Consider the following 26,320-nt stretch of genomic DNA (forward strand, 5'->3'; position numbering starts at 1 on the left):
CAGTATAAAATGCATTATGTCTATGGAATGTCCCCACAAAACATGGAAACTAGAATGTGTGTGTGTGTGTGTGTTTGTGTGTGTGTGTGTGTAGGTTGCATGTGTGTTTGTTTGTGGGCCCAACATAACATTCCTCTTGTTCTCAATCGCTTTATATTATATTTAAAACCATTTCCTGTTGTATATCATGTGTGTTGTATATCATTACCCTTAAACTTACTTTCCTACATGCCTCATACATTGCTTCTCAAGTTAGTTTGATTCAGGATACAAGTTTTGAAACATCAGTTGTATGCAATAAAACAACTATTTATTGTATACAAAAAAAATGTCACAAAATGTCACTGAAACCAAACATTGAAATGTTTTAATGATGCAAAATGAGTCATGCAGTTATTTATTCTGCTGGCTGTGTTTGTTTAACTGTGCATGTTTATATGAGTAGTATTGCTTGTTTTAAAAATTGTGTTTTTTCATATTTACTGTGAGTTAGGAAGTTGAGCAGAAAATCATCTCTGTAATGAAGAATGAGTTGAACAGTTTTAAGAGACTGTTGAGTCCAGATTACCCAGAATACACTGAACGAGAGGTGGATGATTTTAAAAGTCATATCAGAGTCAGAGAGGCGTTTCTGAAGATCACACTTCACATCCTGAGGAAGATGAACCAAGAAAACCTTGCAAACACATTACAGACCAGTAAGAGCTCTCAATCATCAAATCATTACAGTTATTTAACTTCAGAGGAAAGTTTATCATTTTAATGAAAGATCATTTGTGTTTTAGTTAGGCAGGTTTCTTCGTGATGGGAAAATCTAAACATTAAACATAAAAATATATCTGTGAAATATTGCTTACCACATACATGTACATCTGATGTATAAATGGTAAAATATATTAAAGGCACAGATCACCTAAAAATAACTTCAGTCATTCTCACACTTGTGTTGTGTCATATCTGTTTGACATTATATTTCTGTGCACCACAACAGAAGATGATCAGTAAATAATGACTGTCTCTTACAATAACATCAAGCAGGCTTAAAATATAGCACACATTTTGTAGACTACTTTTATTTTTTTTATATTTGTGTTTCACAAACTGATGTGTTGAGTAAATGATGACAGTGTTTTTAATATTTGAGTGAATTATTGCTTTAGGTCAAATACAGCTATGAGTAGGCTAAACTAATGATGCCTCTCTGTTATTATGTTGGCTTGAAAAAGCCAACATACTGTTCTTCATTCTAAACTTATTGTTATTAGTGGTGCTTGCATTTATGCAAGGCATCACTATTACTATTGCACAGGGATATTACTATTAGTGGTGCTTGCATTTATGCTCAACATTGGGCTCAAATTTGACGGGTCATAGCTCCGCTCAAGGATTTTGTAGAAACATGTAGGTTACATTATTTGAAGAGGGTGGTAGACTCTGTAAGAACATACATCACATTGGGGTGTAAGCTGTACCCAAGGGGTGTAAGAGGCCCCCGAAATTTCCCATTGACTTATAATGGGGCAGGGAACACGCCCATATAAGGGAATAAAACCGTTCCAGATGGGATATCTTTGCTTTACAGTGTCATAGAGTTAAGTGGGTGGGCTCATTTTACTCGGGCATCCAATCAGTCTCTCAGGATCATTTCAGAGCTATTAAGCCACGCCCCTAGCAACCACTTTTGAGCACCCTAGCAACATCTCCCATAGACTGCCATTATAAAATGCCCAGACGTGGATATCTTCGCTTTACAATGTCATAGAAACATGGGGGTGGGCTCATTTTACTCAGACATCCAATCAATTTATCAGGATAGTCCCAGAGCTATTAAGCCACGCCCCTAGCAACCACTTTTAAGCACCCTAGCAACATAAAATTCAAACAGTTATACCTCGGCATCAGAACATCGTAGAGACACGGGGGTTGGACCGTTTTACTTGTGACTCGGAGTGTAACAACTGTTCACATCATTGGCCACTCCCAAGCCCCGCCCCTAGCAACCAAATAAGAGCACCCTAGCAACCGAATAAACAAAGCCTTATAACTCCGCATCAGAACATCGTAGAGACACGGGGGTTGGACCGTTTGACTCGTGACTCAGAAGGGGATCGCACACCGGCCGCGCAGCTCAGCGCCGTGCCGCGCCGTTCTAAAAAAATGTAACACATTGTTTTCTATGAGTGTACGCACACCGGCGCCGACAGGTGGCGCCTGTCCGCGCCGCCCAGCTGTGACTCAGGAAGTTGTTTTAATCCCTGTCGCGCCACAGAGCGCCACTCACATAGTTTAACATTAAATAACATCATATTTTCCCACATCATTAATGATTAACATTGGCTGCTAGCGTATATTTTACATTTTGAATAAGACGCTATCTGACGAAGCTCGCGCTATTTAAAGTGCACTTCTGGTTTACAATACCTCCGAGTTCTCCTAGGCGCGACGCGGCGCTGAGCTGCGCGGCCGGTGTGCAATCTCCTAGAGTATAATCAATAAGGGATGTCAATTTTTCCCTAGCAACCAAATACAGTACCCTAGCAACAGAGTAAACAAAGCCTTATATCTCCGCATCAGAACATCGTAGAGACACGGGGGTTGGACCGTTTTACTTGTGACTCGGAGTGTAACAACTGGTCACATCATTGGCCACTCCCAAGCCCCGCCCCTAGCAACCAAATAAGAGCACCCTAGCAACCGAATAAACAAAGCCTTATATCTCCGCATCAGAACATCGTAGAGACACGGGGGGGTGGACCGTTTGACTCGTGACTCAGAGTATAATCACTAAGGGATGTCAATTTTTTCCCTAGCAACCAAATACAGTACCCTAGCAACAGAGTAAACAAAGCCTTATATCTTCGCATCAGAACATCGTAGAGACACGGGGGTTGGACCGTTTGACTCATGACTCAGAGTGGAATCACTATGGGATGCCAATTTTTTCCCTTGCAACCAAATACAGTACCCTAGCAACAGTGTAAACAAAGCCTTATATCTCCGCATCAGAACATCGTAGAGACACGGGGGTTGGACCGTTTTACTCGTGACTCGGCATGTAATCACTAGTGGATGCCAATATTTTCCCTAGCAACCAAATACAGTACCCTAGCAACAAAGTAAACAAAGCCTTATATCTCCGCATCAGAACATTGTACAGACACGGGGGTTGGACCGTTTGACTCGTAACTCAGAGGGTAATCACTAGTGGATGCCATTTTTTTCCCTAGCAACCAAATACAGTACCCTAGCAACCGGATAAACATAGCCTTATATCTCCGCATCAGAACACCGTAGAGACACGGGGGTTGGACCGTTTGACTCGTGACTTGGAGGGTAATCAGTAGTGGATGCCAATTTTTTCCCTAGCAACCAAATACAGTACCCTAGCAACAGAGTAAACAAAGCCTTATATCTCCGCATCAGAACATCGTAGAGACATGGGGTTTGGACCGTTTGACTCGTGACTCGGAGGGTAATCACTAGTGGATGCCATTTTTTTCCCTAGCAACCAAATACAGTACCCTAGCAACAGAGTAAACAAAGCCTTATATCTCCGCATCAGAACATCGTAGAGACATGGGGTTTGGACCGTTTGACTCGTGACTCGGAGGGTAATCAGTAGTGGATGCCAAATTTTTCCCTAGCAACCAAATACAGTTCCCTAGCAACAGAGTAAACAAAGCCTTATATCATTGCATCAGAACATCGTAGAGACACGGGGGTTGGACCGTTTGACTCGTGACTCGGAGGGTAATCACTAGTGAATGCCATTTTTCCCCTAGCAACCAAATACATTACCCTAGCAACAGAGTAAACAAAGCCTATTATCTCCGCATCAGAACATCGTAGAGACACGGGGGTTGGACCGTTTGACTCGTGACTCTGGGGTAATCACTAGTGGATGCCATTTTTTTCCCTAGCAACCAAATACAGTACCCTAGCAACAGAGTAAACAAAGCCTTATATCTCCGCACCAGAACATTGTACAGACACGGGGGTTGGACCGTTTGACTCGTGACTCGGAGGGTAATCACTAGTGGATGGCAATTTTTTCCCTAGCAACCAAATTCAGTACCCTAGCAACCAGATAAACATAGCCTTATATCTCAGCATCAGAACATCGTAGAGACACGGGAGTTGGATCGTTTTACTTTTGGCTTGGAGTATAATCATATATGTTACCCAGAATTTTGCCACGGCAAGCACCACTCACATTTTCTTCAGGAAATGTACCTATCTAGTTAGTGGTGCTTGCATTTATGCAAGGCATCACTATTACTATTCCAAAAATTATTATTATTAGTGGTGCTTGCATTTATGCAAGGCATCACTATTACTATTGTGCATACTTATTAGTGGTGCTTGCATTTATGCAAAGCATCACTATTATTATTGCTTTCGGTTATTAGTGGTGCTTGCATTTATGCAAGGCATCACTATTATTATCTCTCATACTTATTATTATTATGTTGGCTTGACAAAGCCAACATACTGTTCTTCGATCTAAGCTTATTATTAGTGGTGCTTGCATTTATGCAAGGCATCACTATTACTATTGCTCAGGGATATTATTAGTGGTGCTTGCATTTATGCAAGGCATCACTATTATTATTGCTCATGGATATTATTTTTATTCTTATTTCTGGACAAAATTTCGGCGCGTAACTCGTCCCGCACGGTTTGTCGTAGACCCATGAAAGAGGGCTCAAATCAACCGGCTTATTGAGGAGATGGTGGCTATATCTTTTATAAGTGATCGGGTGCAGGGTTTCCGAAAGGGGGGCAAAAAATCACCCGAAAAATCCCATTGACTTAACATTGGGCCGAACTTTGACGAGTCATAGCTCCGCTCAAGGATTTTGTAGAAACATGTGGGTTACAACATTTAAAGAGGGTGGTAGACTCTGTAAGAACATACATAACATTGGGGTGTAAGTTGTAACCCTGGGGTGTAGGAGGCACCCAAAATTTCCCATTGACTTATAATGGGGCAGGAAACACGCCCATATAAGGGAATAAAATTGTTCCAGATGGGATATCTTTGCTTTACAGTGTCGTAGAGATAAGTGGGTGGGCTCATTTTACTCAGGCATCCAATCAGTCTCTCAGGATCATCTCAGATCTATTAAGCCACGCCCCTAGCAACAATTTTGGGCACCCTAGCAACATCTCCCATAGACTGGCATTATAAAATGCCCAGATGGATATCTTTGCACCACAGTGTCATAGAGACATGGGGGTGGGCTCATTTTACTCAGACATCCAATCAGTCTCTCAGGATCCTTACATAGGTTTTAAGCCACGCCCCTAGCAACCACTTTTGAGCACCCTAGCAACATAAAATTCAAACAGTTATATCTCCGCATCAGAACATCGTAGAGACACGGGGGTTGGACCATTTGACTCGTGACTCAGCGTGTAATCATTATGGGATGCCAATTTTTTCCCTAGCAACCAAATACAGTACCCTAGCAACAGAGTAAACAAAGCCTTATATCTCCGCATCAGAACATCGTAGAGACACGGGGGTTGGACCGTTTGACTCATGACTCAGAGTGTAATCACTATGGGATGCCAATTTTTTCCCTAGCAACCAAATACAGTACCCTAGCAACAGAGTAAACAAAGCCTTATTTCTCCGCATCAGAACATCGTAGAGACACGGGGGTTGGACCGTTTGATTCGTGACTCAGCGTGTAATCATTATGGGATGCCAATTTTTTCCCTAGCAACCAAATACAGTACCCTAGCAACAGAGTAAACAAAGCCTTATATCTCCGCATCAGAACATCGTAGAGACACGGGGGTTGGACCGTTTGACTCATGACTCAGAGTGTAATCACTATGGGATGCCAATTTTTTCCCTAGCAACCAAATACAGTACCCTAGCAACAGAGTAAACAAAGCCTTATATCTCCGCATTAGAACATCGTAGAGACACGGGGGTTGGACCGTTTGACTCTTGACTCAGAGTGGAATCACTAGTGGATGCCAATTTTTTCCCTAGCAACCACATACAGTACCCTAGCAACGGAATAAACAAAGCCTTATATCTCCGCATCAGAAAACCGTAGAGACATGGGGGTTGGACCGTTTTACTTGTGACTCGGAGTGTAATCACTAGTGGATGCCATTTTCCCCCTAGCAACCAAATACAGTACCCTAGCAACAGAGTAAACAAAGCCTTATATCTCCGCATCAGAACATGGTAGAGACATGTGGGTTGGACCATTTTACTTGTGACTCGGAGTGTAATCACTAGTGGATGCCAATTTTTTCCATAGCAACCAAATACAGAACCCTAGCAACCGAATAAACAAAGCCTTATATCTCTGCATCAAAACATCGTAGAGACACGGGGGTTGGACCGTTTTACTTCTTGGTTGGAGTATAATCATATATTGTTCCGAGAATTTTGCCACGGCAAGCACCACTTCACATTTTCTTCAGGAAATGTACCTATCTAGTTATTATTCTTATGTCTGCACGTTTTTTCGGCGCGTAACTCGTCCCGCACGGTTTGCCGTAGTCCCATGAAAGAGGGCTCAAATCGACCGGTTTATTGAAGAGATGGTGGCTATGACTTTTATAAGCGGTCGGGTGCAGAATTTCCGAAAGGGGGGCGAAAAACCACCCGAAAAATCCCATTGACTTAACATTGCGCCCAATTTTGACGGGTCATAGCTCCGCTCGAGGATTTTGTAGAAACATGTGGGTTACAACATTTGAAGAGGGTGGTAGGCTCTGTAAGAACATGGATCACAATGGGGTGTAAGTTGTACCCCTGGGGTGTAAGAGGTGCCCAAAAATGCCCAATGAAAAGTCAATGGGGCAAAATCCCATAGACTTACCATTGCAAAAATTTTGACGGGTCATAGGTCCGAGTGAGGATTTCATAGAAACATGTGGGTTACTAAATTTGAAGAGGGTGCTAGACTCTGTCAGGACGTCCCCCACAAGGGGGTGTAAGGTTACCCTAGCAACCATTTTGGGCACCCTAGCAACCTATCCCATAGACTGCCATTATAAAATGCCTAGATGGATATCTTTGCATCACATTGTCACAGAGACATGGGGGTGGGCTCATTTTACTCAGGCATCCAATCAGTCTCTCAGGATCCTTAAATACTTACTAAGCCACGCCCCTAGCAACCACTTTTGAGCACCCTAGCAACATAAGATTCAAACAGTTATATCTCGGCATCAGAACATCGTAGAGACACGGGGGTTGGACCGTTTTACTTGTGACTAGGGGTGTAACAATTGGGCACATAATTGGCCACTCCCAAGCCACGCCCCTAGCAACCAAATTTGAGCACCCTAGCAACCGAATAAACAAAGCCTTATATCTCTGCATCAGAACATCGTAGAAACACGGGGGTTGGACCGTTTGACTCGTGACTCGGCGGGTAATCACTAGTGGATGCCAATTTTTTCCCTAGCAACCAAATACAGTACCCTAGCAACAGCGTAAACAAAGCCTTATATCTCCCCATCAGAACATGGTAGAGACACGGGGGTTGGACCATTTGACTTGTGACTCGGAGGGTAATCACTAGTGGATGCCATTTTTTTCCCTAGCAACCAAATACAGTACCCTAGCAACAGAGTAAACAAAGCCTTATATCTCCGCATCAGAACATCGTAGAGACACGGGGGTTGGACCGTTTGACTTGTGACTCGGCATGTAATCACTAGTGGATGCCAATTTTTCCCCTAGCAACCAAATACAGTACCCTAGCAACAGAGTAAACAAAGCCTTATATCTCAGCATCAGAACATCGTAGAGACACGGGGGTTGGACCGTTTGACTCGTGACTCAGAGTGTAATCACTATGGGATGCCAATTTTTTTCCTAGCAACCAAATACAGTACCCTAGCAACAGAGTAAACAAAGCCTTATATCTCCGCAGCAGAATATCGTAGAGACACGGGGGTTGGACCCTTTGACTCGTGACTCAGTGTGTAATCACTATGGGATGCCAAATTTTTCCCTAGCAACCAAATACAGTACCCTAGCAACAGAGTAAACAAAGCCTTATATCTCCGCATCAGAACATCGTAGAGACACAGGGTTTGGACCGTTTGACTCGTGACTCAGAGTGTAATCACTATGGGATGCCAATTTTTTCCCTAGCAACCAAATACAGTACCCTAGCAACAGAGTAAACAAAGCCTTATATCTCCGCATCAGAACATTGTACAGACACGGGGGTTGGACCGTTTGACTCGTGACTCGGCGGGTAATCACTAGTGGATGGCAATTTTTTCCCTAGCAACCAAATACAGTACCCTAGCAACAGAGTAAACACAGCCTTATATCGCCGCATCAGAACATCGTAGAGACACGGGAGTTTGATCGTTTTACTTTTGGCTTGGAGTATGATCATATATGTTCCCCAGAATTTTGCCACGGCAAGCACCACTCACATTTTCTTTAGGAAATGTACCTATCTAGTTTATAATTAGTGGTGCTTGCATTTATGCAAGGCATCACTATTACTATTGCTCAGGGATATTATTATTTTTCTTATATTCTGGACAAAATTTCGGCGCGTAACTCGTCCCGCACCGTTTGTTGTAGACCCACGAATGAGGGCTCAAATCAACCGGTTTATTGAGGAATGGTGTGCTATGACTTTTATAAGAGATCGGTTGCATGATTTCCAAAAGGGGGGCAAAAAAACACCCGAAAAATCCCATTGACTTAACATTGCGCCGAACTTTGACGGGTCATACCTCCGCTCAAGGATTTTGTAGAAACATGTGGGTTACAACATTTGAAGAGGGTGGTAGACATTGTAAGAACATACATCACATTGGGGTGTAAGTTGTACCCCTGGGGTGTAGGAGGCGCCCAAAATTTCCCATTGACTTATAATGGGGCAGGAAACACGCCCATATAAGGGAATAAAAAAGTTCCAGAAGGGATATCTTCACTTTACAATGTCGTAGAGACAAGGGGGTGGGCTCATTTTACTCAGACATCCAATCAATTTATTAGGATTGTCCCAGAGCTATTAAGCCACGCCCCTAGCAACCACTTTTAAGCACCCTAGCAACATAAAATTCAAACAGTTATATCTCGGCATCAGAACATCGTAGAATCACGGGGTTGGATCGTTTTACTCGTGACTCGGAGGGTAATCACTGGCCACATCATTGGCCACTCCCAAGCCACGCCCCTAGCAACCAAATGTGAGCACCCTAGCAACAGAGTAAACAAAGCCTTATATCTTCGCATCAGAACATCGTAGAAACACGGGGGTTGGACTGTTTTACTTGTGACTTGGAGTGTAACAACTGGTCACATCATTGGCCACTCCCAAGCCCCGCCCCTAGCAACCAAATACAGTACCCTAGCAACAGAGTAAACAAAGCCTTATATCTTCGCATCAGAACATCGTAGAGACACGGGGGTTGGACCGTTTGACTCTTGACTCAGAGTGTAATCACTATGGGATGCCAATTTTTCCCTAGCAACCAAATACAGTACCCTAGCAACAGTGTAAACAAAGCCTTATATCTCAGCATCAGAACATCGTAGAGACACGGGGGTTGGACCGTTTTACTCGTGACTCGGCATGTAATCACTAGTGGATGCCAATTTTTTCCCTAGCAACCAAATACACTACCCTAGCAACAGAGTAAACAAAGCCTTATATCTCCGCATCAGAACATCGTAGAGACACGGGGGTTGGATTGTTTTGCCACGGCAAGCACCACTTCACATTTTCTTCAGGAAATGTACCTATCTAGTTATTATTCTTCTTTTTCTGGACACTTTTTCGGCGCGTAACTCGTCCCGCACGGTTTAACGTAGTCCCACAAAAGAGGGCTCAAATCGACCGGATTATTGAGGAGAGGTGTGCTATGACTTTTATAAGGGATCGGGTGCAGGATTTCTGAAAGGGGGGCGAAAAACCACCCGAAAAATCCCATTGACTTAACATTGCGCCCAACTTTGGCGGGTCATAGCTCCGCTCGAGGATTTTGTACAAACATGTGGGTTACAACATTTGAAGAGGGTGGTAGGCTCTGTATGAACATAGATCACAATGGGGTGTAAGTTGTACCCCTGGGGTGTAAGAGGCACCCGAAAATTCCCATTGACTTATAATGGGGCAGGAAACATGCCCATATAAGGGAATAAAACAGTTCCAGATGGGATATCTTTGCTTTACAGTGTCGTAGAGATAAGTGGGTGGGCTCATTTTACTCGGGCATCCAATCAGTCTCTCAGGATCATCCCAGAGCTATTAAGCCACGCCCCTAGCAACAATTTTGGGCACCCTAGCAACATCTCCCATAGACTGCCATTATAAAATGCCCAGATGGATATCTTTGCAGCACAGTGTCATAGAGACATGGGGGTGGGCTCATTTTACCCAGACATCCAATCAGTCTCTCAGGATCCTTATTGAGGTATTAAGCCACGCCCCTAGCAACCACTTTTGAGCACCCTAGCAACATAACATTTAAACAGTTATATCTCGACATCAGAACATCGTAGAGACACGGGGGTTGGACCGTTTTACTTGTGACTCGGAGTGTAATAACTGGCCAGATCATTGGCCACTCCCAAGCCACGCCCCTAGCAACCAAATATGAACACCCTAGCAACAGAGTAAACAAAGCCTTATATCTCCGCATCAGAACATCTTAGAAACACGGGGGTTGGACCGTTTGACTCGTGACTGAGAGTGTAATAACTGGCCACATTGTTGGCCACTCCCAAGCCACGCCCCTAACAACCAAATATGAGCACCCTAGCAACATAATAAACAAAGCCTTATATCACTGGATCCGAACATCATAGAGACATGGGGGTTGGGTCTTTGGGTCATGTTAGCTTCATGCTAATCATGCTAGCTTAATGCTAGCTTCATGCTAACTTCATGCTAATCATGTTAGCTTCATGCTAGCTTCATGCTAATCATGCTAACATCATGTTAATCATGCTAGCTTAATGCTAGCTTCATGCTAACTTCATGCTAATCATGTTAGCTTCATGCTAGCTTCATGCTAACTTCATGCTAATCATGCTAACATCATGCTAATCATGCTAACATCATGCTAATCATGCTAACTTCATGCTAATCCTGCTAGCTTCATGCTAATCATGTTAGCTTCATGCTAGCTTCATGTTAATCATGCTAGCTTAATGCTAGCTTCATGCTAACTTCATGCTAATCATGTTAGCTTCATGCTAGCTTCATGCTAATCATGTTAACATCATGCTAGCTTCATGTTAACTTCATGCTAACTTCATGCTAATCATGCTAACATCATGCCAACTTCCTGATAATCATGCTAACATCATGCTAACTTCATGCTAATCATATTAACATCATGTTAACTTCATGCTAATGATGTTCGCTTTATGCTAACTTCATGCTAATCATGTTAACATCATACTACCTTCACGTTATTTATGCTAACATCATGTTAGCTTCATGGTAATCATACTACCTTCAATAAACAAAGCCTTATATCTCCACATCAGAACATCGTAGAGACACGGGGGTTGGACCGTTTGACTCGTGACTTGGAGTATAATCATACATTGCCCCCAGAATTTTGCCACGGCAAGCACCACTTCACATTTTCTTCAGGAAATGTACCTATCTAGTTATTTATTTATTCTTATATCTGGACACTTTTTCGGCGCGTAACTCGTCCCGCACGGTTTGTCGTAGACCAATAAAACAGAGCTCAAAACACCCGGCTTATTGAGGACACGTCTGCTATGACTTTTATAAGCGATCGGGTGCAAGGTTTTCGAAAGGGGGGCGAAAAAACACCCAAAAAATCCCATTGACTTAACATTGCGCCCAACTTTGATGGGTCATAGCTCCGCTCAAGGATTTTGTAGAAATGTGTGGGTTTCAATATTTGAAGAGGGTGGTAGACTCTGTAAGAACATACATGACATTGGGGTGTAAGTTGTACCTCTGGGGTGTAAGAGGCACCCGAAAATTCCCATTGACTTATAATGGGGCAGGAAACATGCCCATGTAAGGGAATAAAACAGTTCCAGATGGGATATCTTTGCTTTACAGTGTCGTAGAGATAAGTGGGTGGGCTCATTTTACTCGGGCATCCAATCAGTCTCTCAGGATCATCCTAGAGCTATTAAGCCACGCCCCTAGCAACAATTTTGGGCACCCTAGCAACATCTCCCATAGACTGCCATTATAAAATGCCCAGATGGATATCTTTGCACCACAGTGTCATAGAGACATGGGGGTGGGCTCATTTTACTCAGGCATCCAATCAGTCTCTCAGGATCCTTACATATGTATTAAGCCACGCCCCTAGCAACCACTTTTGAGCACCCTAGCAACATAAAATTCAAACAGTTATATTTCGGCATCCAAACATCGTAGAGACACGGGGGTTGGACCATTTTACTTGTGACCCGGGGTGTTATCACTTTTCACATCATTGGCCACTCCCAAGCCACGCCCTTAGCAACCAAATATGAACACCCTAGCAACAGAGTAAACAAAGCCTTATATCTCCGCATCAGAACATCTTAGAAACACGGGGGTTGGACCGTTTGACTCGTGACTGAGAGTGTAATCACTATGGGATGCCATTTTTTTCCCTAGCAACCAAATATGAACACCCTAGCAACAGAGTAAACAAAGCCTTATATCTCCGCATCAGAACATCGTAGAGACACGGGGGTTGGAACGTTTGACTCGTGACTCAGAGGGTAATCACCAGTGGATGCCAATTTTGCCCCTAGCAACCAAATACAGTACCCTAGCAACAGTGTAAACAAAGCCTTATATCTCCGCATCATAACATCGTAGAGACACGGGGGTTGGACCGTTTGACTCGTGACTGAGAGTGTAATCACTATGGGATGCCAATTTTTCCCTAGCAACCAAATACAGTACCCTAGCAACAGAGTAAACAAAGCCTTATATCTCCGCATCAGAACATCGTAGAGACACGGGGGTTGGACCGTTTGACTTGTGACTCGGAGTGTAATCATTATGGGATGCCAATTTTTTCCCTAGCAACCAAATACATTACCCTAGCAACAGAGTAAACAAAGCCTTATATCTCCGCATCAGAACATCGTAGAGACACGGGGGTTGGACCGTTTGATTCGTGACTCAGCGTGTAATCATTATGGGATGCCAAATTTTTCCCTAGCAACCAAATACATTACCCTAGCAACAGAGTAAACAAAGCCTTATATCTCCGCATCAGAACATCGTAGAGACACGGGGGTTGGACCGTTTGATATTTGATTCAGCGTGTAATCATTATGGGATGCCGATTTTTTCCCTAGCAACCAAATACAGTAGCCTAGCAACAGAGTAAACAAAGCCTTATATCTCCGCATCAGAACATCCTAGAAACACGGGGGTTGGACCATTTTACTTGTGACTCGGCATGTAATCACTATTGGAAGTCAAATTTTTCCCTAGCAACCAAATACAGTACCCTAGCAACCGAATAAACAAAGCCGTATATCTCCGCATCAGAACATCGTATAGAGACGGGGTTTGGATCGTTTTACTCGTGACTGGAAGTATGATCATATACTGTCCCCAAAAATTTGCCACGGCAAGCACCACTCACATTTTCTTCAGGAAATGTACCTATCTAGTTAGTGGTGCTTGCATTTATGCAAGGCATCACTATTATTATTCGTCAGGGATATTCTTCTTCTTCTTCTTCTTACATCCGGACACTTTTTTCGGCACGTAACTTGTCCCGCACGGTTTGTCGTAGACCCATGAAAGAGGGCTCAAATCGACCGGATTATTGAGGAGAGGTGTGCTATGACTTTTATAAGGGATCGGGTGCAGGATTTCCGAAAGGGGGGCGTAAAACCACCCGAAAAATCCCATTGACTTAACATTGGGCCCAACTTTGACGGGTCATAGCTCCTCTCAAGGATTTTGTAGAAACATGTGGGTTACAGCATTTAAAGAGGGTGGTAGGCTTTGTAAGAACATACATCACATTGGGGTGTAAGCTGTACCCCTGGGGTGTAAGAGGCTCCCAAAAGTGCCCTAATGAAAAGTCAATGGGGCAAAATCCCATAGACTTAACATTGCAAAAACTTTGACGGGTCATAGGTACGAGTGAGGATTTTGTAGAGACGTGGGTTACTAAATTTGAAGAGGGTGGTAGGCTATGTAAGAACATACATGACATTGGGGTGTAAGTTGTACCCCTGGGGTGTAAGAGGCACCCGAAAATTACTATTGACTTATAATGGGGCAGGAAACATGCCCATATAAGGGAATAAAACAGTTCCAGATGGGATATCTTTGCTTTACAGTGTCGTAGAGATAAGTGGGTGGGCTCATTTCACTTGGGCATCCAATCAGTCTCTCAGGATCATCCCAGAGCTATTAAGCCACGCCCCTAGCAACAATTTTGGCCACCCTAGCAACATCTCCCATAGACTCCCATTATAAAATGCCCCGATGGATATCTTTGCAGCACAGTGTCATAGAGACATGGGGGTGGGCTCATTTTACTCAGGCATCCAATCAGTCTCTCAGGATCCTTACATACGTATTAAGCCACGCCCCTAGCAACCACTTTTGAGCACCCTAGCAACATAAAATTCAAACAGTTATATCTCGGCATCCGAACATCGTAGAGACACGGTAGTTGGACCGTTTGACTCGTGACTCAGAGTGTAATCATTATGGGATGCCAATTTTTTCCCTAGCAACCAAATACAGTACCCTAGCAACAGAGTAAACAAAGCCTTATATCTCCGAATCAGGACATCGTAGAGACACGGGGGTTGGAGCGTTTGACTCGTGACTCGGAGTGTAATCATTATGGGATGCCAATTTTTTCCCTAGCAACCAAATACAGTACCCTAGCAACAGAGTAAACAAAGCCTTATATCTCAGCATCAGAACATAGTAGAGACACGGGGGTTGGATCGTTTGACTCGTGACTCAGAGTGTAATCACTATGGGATGCAATTTTTTTCCCTAGCAACCAAATACAGTACCCTAGCAACAGAGTAAACAAAGCCTTATATCTCCGCATCAGAACATCCTAGAGACATGGGGGTTGGACCGTTTGACTCGTGACTCAGAATGTAATCACTATTGGATGTTAAATTTTTCCCTAGCAACCAAATACAGTACCTTAGCAACCAAATAAAAAAAGCCTTATATCTCCCCATCAGAACATTGTAGAGACATGGGGGTTTGACCGTTTGACTTGTGACTCGGCGAGTAATCACTAGTGGATGGCAATTTTCTCCCTAGCAACCAAATACACTACCCTAGCAACCGAATAAACAAAGCCTTATATCTCCGCATCAGAACATCGTAGAGACACGGGGGTTGGACCGTTTGACTCGTGACTCAGAGTGTAATCACTATGGGATGCCAAATTTTTCCCTAGCAACCAAATACAGTACCCTAGCAACAGAGTAAACAAAGCCTTATATCTCAGCATCAGAACATCGTAGAGACACGGGGGTTGGACCGTTTGACTCGTGACTCAGAGTGTAATCACTATGGGATGCCAGATTTTTCCCTAGCAACCAAATACAGTACCCTAGCAACAGAGTAAACAAAGCCTTAAATCTCCGTATCAGAACATCTTAGAAACACGGGGGTTGGACCGTTTGACTCGTGACTGAGAGTGTAATCACTATGGGATGCCAATTTTTCCCTAGCAACCAAATACAGTACCATAGCAACAGAGTAAACAAAGCCTTATATCTCCGCATCAGAACATCATAGAGACACGGGGGTTGGACCGTTTGACTCGTGACTCGGAGGGTAATCACTATGGGATGCCAATTTTTTCCCTAGCAACCAAATACAGTGCCCTAGCAACAGAGTAAACAAAGCCTTATATCTCTGCATCAAAACATCGTAGACACAAGGGGGTTTGACCGTTTTACTTTTGGGTTGGAGTATAATCATATATTGTCCTGGGAATTTTGCCACGGCAAGCACCACTTCACATTTTCTTCAGGAAATGTACCTATCTAGTTATTTTTCTTATATTCTGGACAAAATTTCGGCGCGTAACTCGTCCCGCACGGTTTCACGTAGTCCCATGAAAGAGGGCTCAAATCGACCGGATTATTGAGGAGAGGTGTGCTATGACTTTTATAAGCGATCGGGTGCAGGATTTCTGAAAGGGGGGCGAAAAACCACCCGAATAATCCCATTGACTTAACATTGGGCCCAACTTTGACGAGTCATAGCTCCGCTCGAGGATTTTGTAGAAACATGTGGGTTACAACATTTGAAGAGGGTGGTAGACTCTGTAAAGAACATACATCACATTGGGGTGTAAGTTGTACCCCTGGGGTGTAAGAGGCTCCCGAAAATTCCCATTGACTTATAATGGGGCAGGAAACATGCCCATATAAGGAAATAAAAAAGTTCCAGATGGGATATCTTCGCTTTACAATGTCGTAGAGACAAGGGGGTGGGCTCATTTTATTCAGACATCCAATCAGTCTATCAGGATAGTATCAGAGCTATTAAGCCACGCCCCTAGCAACAATTTTGGGCACCCTAGCAACATCTCCCATAGACTGCCATTATAAAATGCCCAGGTGGATATCTTTGCACCAAAGTGTCATAGAGACATGGGGGTGGGCTCATTTTACTCAGACATCCAATCAGTCTCTCAGGATCCTTACATAGGTTTAAGCCACGCCCCTAGCAACCACTTTTGAGCACCCTAGCAACATAAAATTCAAACAGTTATATCTCCGCATCCGAACATCGTAGAGACACGGGGGTTGGACCGTTTGACTCGTGACTCAGAGTGTAATCATTATGGTATGCCAATTTTTTTCCCTAGCAACCAAATACAGTACCCTAGCAACAGAGTAAACAAAGCCTTATATCTCGGCATCCGAACATCGTAGAGACACGGGGGTTGGACCGTTTGACTCGTGACTCGGAGTGTAATCATTATGGGATGCCAATTTTTTCCCTAGCAACTAAATACAGTACCCTAGCAACCAAATAAACAAAGCCTTATATCTCCCCAACAGAACATCGTAGAGACACGGGGGTTGGACCGTTTGACTCGTGACTCAGAGTGTAATCATTATGGGATAACAATTTTTTCCATAGCAACCAAATACAGTACCCTAGCAACAGAGTAAACAAAGCCTTATATCTCTGCATCAGAACATCGTAGAAACACGGGGGTTGGACCGTTTGACTCGTGACTGAGAGTGTAATCACTATGGGATGCCAATTTTTTCCCTAGCAACCAAATACAGTACCATAGCAACAGAGTAAACAAAGCCTTATATCTCCGCATCAGAACATCATAGAGACACGGGGGTTGGACCGTTTGACTCGTGACTCGGAGGGTAATCACTATGGGATGCCAATTTTTTCCCTAGCAACCAAATACAGTGCCCTAGCAACAGAGTAAACAAAGCCTTATATCTCTGCATCAAAACATCGTAGACACAAGGGGGTTTGACCGTTTTACTTTTGGGTTGGAGTATAATCATATATTGTCCTGGGAATTTTGCCACGGCAAGCACCACTTCACATTTTCTTCAGGAAATGTACCTATCTAGTTATTTTTCTTATATTCTGGACAAAATTTCGGCGCGTAACTCGTCCCGCACGGTTTCACGTAGTCCCATGAAAGAGGGCTCAAATCGACCGGATTATTGAGGAGAGGTGTGCTATGACTTTTATAAGCGATCGGGTGCAGGATTTCTGAAAGGGGGGCGAAAAACCACCCGAATAATCCCATTGACTTAACATTGGGCCCAACTTTGACGAGTCATAGCTCCGCTCGAGGATTTTGTAGAAACATGTGGGTTACAACATTTGAAGAGGGTGGTAGACTCTGTAAAGAACATACATCACATTGGGGTGTAAGTTGTACCCCTGGGGTGTAAGAGGCTCCCGAAAATTCCCATTGACTTATAATGGGGCAGGAAACATGCCCATATAAGGAAATAAAAAAGTTCCAGATGGGATATCTTCGCTTTACAATGTCGTAGAGACAAGGGGGTGGGCTCATTTTATTCAGACATCCAATCAGTCTATCAGGATAGTATCAGAGCTATTAAGCCACGCCCCTAGCAACAATTTTGGGCACCCTAGCAACATCTCCCATAGACTGCCATTATAAAATGCCCAGGTGGATATCTTTGCACCAAAGTGTCATAGAGACATGGGGGTGGGCTCATTTTACTCAGACATCCAATCAGTCTCTCAGGATCCTTACATAGGTTTAAGCCACGCCCCTAGCAACCACTTTTGAGCACCCTAGCAACATAAAATTCAAACAGTTATATCTCCGCATCCGAACATCGTAGAGACACGGGGGTTGGACCGTTTGACTCGTGACTCAGAGTGTAATCATTATGGTATGCCAATTTTTTTCCCTAGCAACCAAATACAGTACCCTAGCAACAGAGTAAACAAAGCCTTATATCTCGGCATCCGAACATCGTAGAGACACGGGGGTTGGACCGTTTGACTCGTGACTCGGAGTGTAATCATTATGGGATGCCAATTTTTTCCCTAGCAACTAAATACAGTACCCTAGCAACCAAATAAACAAAGCCTTATATCTCCCCAACAGAACATCGTAGAGACACGGGGGTTGGACCGTTTGACTCGTGACTCAGAGTGTAATCATTATGGGATAACAATTTTTTCCATAGCAACCAAATACAGTACCCTAGCAACAGAGTAAACAAAGCCTTATATCTCTGCATCAGAACATCGTAGAAACACGGGGGTTGGACCGTTTGACTCGTGACTGAGAGTGTAATCACTATGGGATGCCAATTTTTTCCCTAGCAACCAAATACAGTACCATAGCAACAGAGTAAACAAAGCCTTATATCTCCGCATCAGAACATCATAGAGACACGGGGGTTGGACCGTTTGACTCGTGACTCGGAGGGTAATCACTATGGGATGCCAATTTTTTCCCTAGCAACCAAATACAGTGCCCTAGCAACAGAGTAAACAAAGCCTTATATCTCTGCATCAAAACATCGTAGACACAAGGGGGTTTGACCGTTTTACTTTTGGGTTGGAGTATAATCATATATTGTCCTGGGAATTTTGCCACGGCAAGCACCACTTCACATTTTCTTCAGGAAATGTACCTATCTAGTTATTTTTCTTATATTCTGGACAAAATTTCGGCGCGTAACTCGTCCCGCACGGTTTCACGTAGTCCCATGAAAGAGGGCTCAAATCGACCGGATTATTGAGGAGAGGTGTGCTATGACTTTTATAAGCGATCGGGTGCAGGATTTCTGAAAGGGGGGCGAAAAACCACCCGAATAATCCCATTGACTTAACATTGGGCCCAACTTTGACGAGTCATAGCTCCGCTCGAGGATTTTGTAGAAACATGTGGGTTACAACATTTGAAGAGGGTGGTAGACTCTGTAAGAACATACATCACATTGGGGTGTAAGTTGTACCCCTGGGGTGTAAGAGGCTCCCGAAAATTCCCATTGACTTATAATGGGGCAGGAAACATGCCCATATAAGGAAATAAAAAAGTTCCAGATGGGATATCTTCGCTTTACAATGTCGTAGAGACAAGGGGGTGGGCTCATTTTATTCAGACATCCAATCAGTCTATCAGGATAGTATCAGAGCTATTAAGCCACGCCCCTAGCAACAATTTTGGGCACCCTAGCAACATCTCCCATAGACTGCCATTATAAAATGCCCAGGTGGATATCTTTGCACCAAAGTGTCATAGAGACATGGGGGTGGGCTCATTTTACTCAGACATCCAATCAGTCTCTCAGGATCCTTACATAGGTTTAAGCCACGCCCCTAGCAACCACTTTTGAGCACCCTAGCAACATAAAATTCAAACAGTTATATCTCCGCATCCGAACATCGTAGAGACACGGGGGTTGGACCGTTTGACTCGTGACTCAGAGTGTAATCATTATGGTATGCCAATTTTTTTCCTTAGCAACCAAATACAGTACCCTAGCAACAGAGTAAACAAAGCCTTATATCTCGGCATCCGAACATCGTAGAGACACGGGGGTTGGACCGTTTGACTCGTGACTCGGAGTGTAATCATTATGGGATGCCAATTTTTTCCCTAGCAACTAAATACAGTACCCTAGCAACCAAATAAACAAAGCCTTATATCTCCCCAACAGAACATCGTAGAGACACGGGGGTTGGACCGTTTGACTCGTGACTCAGAGTGTAATCATTATGGGATAACAATTTTTTCCATAGCAACCAAATACAGTACCCTAGCAACAGAGTAAACAAAGCCTTATATCTCTGCATCAGAACATCGTAGAAACACGGGGGTTGGACCGTTTGACTCGTGACTGAGAGTGTAATCACTATGGGATGCCAATTTTTTCCCTAGCAACCAAATACAGTACCATAGCAACAGAGTAAACAAAGCCTTATATCTCCGCATCAGAACATCATAGAGACACGGGGGTTGGACCGTTTGACTTGTGACTCGGAGTGTAATCACTAGTGGATGCCAATTTTTTCCATAGCAACCAAATACAGAACCCTAGCAACAGAGTAAACAAAGCCTTATATCTCTGCATCAAAACATCGTAGACACAAGGGGGTTTGACCGTTTTACTTTTGGGTTGGAGTATAATCATATATTGTCCTGGGAATTTTGCCACGGCAAGCACCACTTCACATTTTCTTCAGGAAATGTACCTATCTAGTTATTTTTCTTATATTCTGGACAAAATTTCGGCGCGTAACTCGTCCCGCACGGTTTCACGTAGTCCCATGAAAGAGGGCTCAAATCGACCGGATTATTGAGGAGAGGTGTGCTATGACTTTTATAAGCGATCGGGTGCAGGATTTCTGAAAGGGGGGCGAAAAACCACCCGAATAATCCCATTGACTTAACATTGGGCCCAACTTTGACGAGTCATAGCTCCGCTCGAGGATTTTGTAGAAACATGTGGGTTACAACATTTGAAGAGGGTGGTAGACTCTGTAAGAACATACATCACATTGGGGTGTAAGTTGTACCCCTGGGGTGTAAGAGGCTCCCGAAAATTCCCATTGACTTATAATGGGGCAGGAAACATGCCCATATAAGGAAATAAAAAAGTTCCAGATGGGATATCTTCGCTTTACAATGTCGTAGAGACAAGGGGGTGGGCTCATTTTATTCAGACATCCAATCAGTCTATCAGGATAGTATCAGAGCTATTAAGCCACGCCCCTAGCAACAATTTTGGGCACCCTAGCAACATCTCCCATAGACTGCCATTATAAAATGCCCAGGTGGATATCTTTGCACCAAAGTGTCATAGAGACATGGGGGTGGGCTCATTTTACTCAGACATCCAATCAGTCTCTCAGGATCCTTACATAGGTTTAAGCCACGCCCCTAGCAACCACTTTTGAGCACCCTAGCAACATAAAATTCAAACAGTTATATCTCCGCATCCGAACATCGTAGAGACACGGGGGTTGGACCGTTTGACTCGTGACTCAGAGTGTAATCATTATGGTATGCCAATTTTTTTCCCTAGCAACCAAATACAGTACCCTAGCAACAGAGTAAACAAAGCCTTATATCTCGGCATCCGAACATCGTAGAGACACGGGGGTTGGACCGTTTGACTCGTGACTCGGAGTGTAATCATTATGGGATGCCAATTTTTTCCCTAGCAACTAAATACAGTACCCTAGCAACCAAATAAACAAAGCCTTATATCTCCCCAACAGAACATCGTAGAGACACGGGGGTTGGACCGTTTGACTCGTGACTCAGAGTGTAATCATTATGGGATAACAATTTTTTCCATAGCAACCAAATACAGTACCCTAGCAACAGAGTAAACAAAGCCTTATATCTCTGCATCAGAACATCGTAGAGACACGGGGGTTGGACCGTTTGACTCGTGACTCGGAGTGTAATCATTATGGGATGCCAATTTTTTCCCTAGCAACCAAATATAGTACCCTAGCAACAGAGTAAACAAAGCCTTATATCTCCGCATCAGAACATCGTAGAGACATGGGGGTTGGACCGTTTGACTCTTGACCCGGAGTGTAATCACTATTGGATGTCAATTTTTTCCCTAGCAACCAAATACAGTACCCTAGCAACCAAATAAACAAAGCCTTATATCTCCTTAACAGAACATCGTAGAGACATGGGGGTTTGACCATTTGACTTGTGACTTGGAGTGTAATCACTAGTGGATGGCAATTTTCTCCCTAGCAACCAAATACACTACCCTAGCAACCGAATAAACAAAGCCTTATATCTCAGCATTAAAACATCGTAGAGACATGGGGGTTGGACCGTTTGACTCGTGACCCAGAGTGTAATCACTATTGGATGTCAAATTTTCCATAGCAACCAAATACAGTACCCTAGCAACCGAATAAACAAAGCCTTATATCTCCGCATCAGAACATCGTAGAGACACGGGGTTTGGATCGTTTTACTCATGACTGGACGTATAATCATCTATTGCCCCCCGAAATTTGCCACGGCAAGCACCACTTCACATTTTCTTCAGGAAATGTACCTATCTAGTTAGTGGTGCTTGCATTTATGCAAGGCATCACTATTATTATCTTGCATACTTATTATTCTTCTTTTTCTGGACACTTTTTCGGCGCGTAACTCGTCCCGCACGGTTTCACGTAGTCCCATGAAAGAGGGCTCAAATTGACCGGTTTATTGAGGAGAGGTGTGCTATGACTTTTATAAGCGATCGGGTGCAGGATTTCTGAAAGGGGGGCGAAAAACCACCCGAAAAATCCTATTGACTTAACATTGGGCCCAACTTTGACGAGTCATAGCTCCGCTCGAGGATTTTGTAGAAACATGTGGGTTACAACATTTGAAGAGGGTGGTAGACTCTGTAAGAACATACATCACAATGGGGTGTAAGTTGTACCCCTGGGGTGTAAGAGGTGCCCAAAAATGCCCAATGAAAAGTCAATGGGGCAAAATCCCATAGACTAACATTGCGGGAAAATTTGTCAGGTCATAGGTCCGAGCGAGGATTTCGTAGAAACATGTGGGTTACTAAATTTGAAGAGGGTGGTAGGCTATGTAAGAACATACATGACATTGGGGTGTAAGTTGTACCCCTGGGGTGTAAGAGGCACCCGAAAATTCCCATTGACTTATAATGGGGCAGGAAACATGCCCATATAAGGAAATAAAACAGTTACAGATGGGATATCTTTGCTTTACAGTGTCGTAGAGATAAGTGGGTGGGCTCATTTTACTCGGGCATCCAATCAGTCTCTCAGGATCATCTCAGATCTATTAAGCCACGCCCCTAGCAACAATTTTGGGCACCCTAGCAACATCTCCCATAGACTGCCATTATAAAATGCCCAGATGGATATATTTGCACCACAGTGTCATAGAGACATGGGGGTGGGCTCATTTTACTCAGGCATCCAACCAGTCTCTCAGGATCCTTACATAGGTATTAAGCCACGCCCCTAGCAACCACTTTTGAGCACCCTAGCAACATAAAATTCAAACAGTTATATCTCGGCATCAGAACATCGTAGAGACATGGGGGTTGGACCGTTTGACTCATGACTCAGAGTGTAATCATTATGGGATGCCATTTTTTCCCCTAGCAACCAAATACAGTACCCTAGCAACAGAGTAAACAAAGCCTTATATCTTCGCATCAGAACATCGTAGAGACACGGGGGTTGGACCGTTTGACTCTTGACTCAGAGTGTAATCATTATGGGATGCCAATTTTTCCCCTAGCAACCAAATACAGTACCCTAGCAACAGAGTAAACAAAGCCTTATATCTCCGCATCAGAACATCGTAGAGACACGGGGGTTGGACCGTTTGACTCGTGACTCAGAGTGTAATCATTATGGGATGCCATTTTTTCCCCTAGCAACCAAATACAGTACCCTAGCAACAGAGTAAACAAAGCCTTATATCTCCGCATCAGAACATCGTAGAGACACGGGGGTTGGACCGTTTGACTCGTGACTCAGAGTGTAATCATTATGGGATGCCAATTTTTCCCCTAGCAACCAAATACAGTACCCTAGCAACAGAGTAAACAAAGCCTTATATCTCCGCATCAGAACATCGTAGAGACACGGGGTTTGGACCGTTTGACTCGTGACTCTGAGGGTAATCACTAGTGGATGCCATTTTTTTCCCTAGCAACCAAATACAGTACCCTAGCAACAGAGTAAACAAAGCCTTATATCTCCGCATCAGAACATCGTAGAGACACGGGGGTTGGACCGTTTGACTCGTGACTCGGAGGGTAATCACTAGTGGATGCCATTTTTTCCCCTAGCAACCAAATACAGTACCCTAGCAACAGAGTAAACAAAGCCTTATATCTCCGCATCAGAACATCGTAGAGACACGGGGGTTGGACCGTTTGACTCGTGACTCAGAGGGTAATCACCAGTGTATGCCATTTTTTTCCCTAGCAACCAAATACAGTACCCTAGCAACACAGTAAACAAAGCCTTATATCTCCGCATCAGAACATCGTAGAGACACGGGGGTTGGACCGTTTGGCTCGTGACTCGGAGGGTAATCACTAGTGGATGCTGTTTTTTTCCCTAGCAACCAAATACAGTACCCTAGCAACAGAGTAAACAAAGCCTTATATTTCCGCATCAGAACATCGTAGAGACACGGGGGTTGGACCGTTTGACTCCTGACTCGGAGGGTAATCACTAGTGGATGCCATTTTTTTCCCTAGCAACCAAATACAGTACCCTAGCAACAGATTAAACAAAGCCTTATATCTCCGCATCAGAACATCGTAGAGACACGGGGGTTGGACCATTTGACTCGTGACTCGGCGGGTAATCACCAGTGGATGCCATTTTTTTCCCTAGCAACCAAATACAGTACCCTAGCAACAGAGTAAACAAAGCCTTATATCTCCGCATCAGAACATCGTAGAGACACGGGAGTTGGATCGTTTTACTTTTGGCTTGGAGTATAATCATATATGGTCCCCAGAATTTTGCCACGGCAAGCACCACTCACATTTTCTTCAGGAAATGTACCTATCTAGTTAGTGGTGCTTGCATTTATGCAAGGCATCACTATTACTATTCCTCATACTTATTTTTCTTATTATTCTTTTTCTGGACACTTTTTCGGCGCGTAACTCGTCCCGCACGGTTTGCCGTAGTCCCATGAAAGAGGGCTCAAATCGACCGGATTATTGAGGAGAGGGGTGCTATGACTTTTATAAGCAATCGGGTGCAGGATTTTTGAAAGGGGGGCGAAAAACCACCCGAAAAATCCCATTGACTTAACATTGGGCCTAACTTTGACGGGTCATAGCTCCGCTCGAGGATTTTGTAGAAACATGTGGATTATAACATTTGAAGAGGGTGGTAGACTCTGTAAGAACATACATCACATTGGGGTGTAAGCTGTACCCCTGGGGTGTAAGAGGCACCCAAAAGTACCCCATTGACTTATAATGGGGCAGGAAACATGCCCATATAAGGACATAAAAAAGTTCCAGATGGGATAACTTCGCTTTACAATGTCGTAGAGACAAGGGGGTGGGCTCATTTTATTCAGACATCCAATCAGTCTATCAGGATAGTATCAGAGCAATTAAGCCACGCCCCTAGCAACCACTTTTAAGCACCCTAGCAACATAAAATTCAAACAGTTATATCTCGGCATCAGAACATCGTAGAGACACGAGGGTTGGACCGTTTTACTTGTGACTCAAAGTGTAATCAGTGGCCACATCATTGGCCACTCCCAAGCCACGCCCCTAGCAACCAAAATGAGCACCCTAGCAACATAATAAACACAGCCTTATATCTCCGCATCAGAACATCGTAGAGACACAGGTGTTGGACCGTTTTACATGTGACTCGGAGTGTAATCAGTGGCCACATCATTGGTCACTCCCAAGCCACGCCCCTAGCAACCAAATACAGTACCCTAGCAACAGAGTAAACAAAGCCTTATATCTCGGCATCCGAACATCGTAGAGACACGGGGGTTGGACCGTTTGACTCGTGACTCAGAGTGTAATCATTATGGGATGCCAATTTTTTCCCTAGCAACCAAATACAGTACCCTAGCAACAGAGTAAACAAAGCCTTATATCTCCGCATCAGAACATCGTAAAGACACGGGGGTTGGACCGTTTGACTCGTGACTCGGTGTGTAATCATTATGGGATGCCAATATTTTCCCTAGCAACCAAATACAGTACCCTAGCAACAGAGTAAACAAAGCCTTATATCTCCGCATCAGAACATCGTAAAGACACGGGGGTTGGACCGTTTGACTCGTGACTCAGAGTGTAATCATTATGGGA

At 43.8% G+C, this 26,320-nt stretch overlaps 1 pseudogene; it reads left to right on the top strand.

Moving 5' to 3' along the window:
• The first annotated feature begins 520 nt into the window (after positions 1–520).
• The window catches only part of LOC129422194 (protein NLRC3-like), a 139,608-nt pseudogene continuing 113,808 nt past the window's right edge, over positions 521–26,320 (top strand).

This window comes from Misgurnus anguillicaudatus, unplaced genomic scaffold (assembly GCF_027580225.2).
Source record: "Misgurnus anguillicaudatus unplaced genomic scaffold, ASM2758022v2 HiC_scaffold_34, whole genome shotgun sequence".
NCBI lineage: Eukaryota > Metazoa > Chordata > Actinopteri > Cypriniformes > Cobitidae > Misgurnus > Misgurnus anguillicaudatus.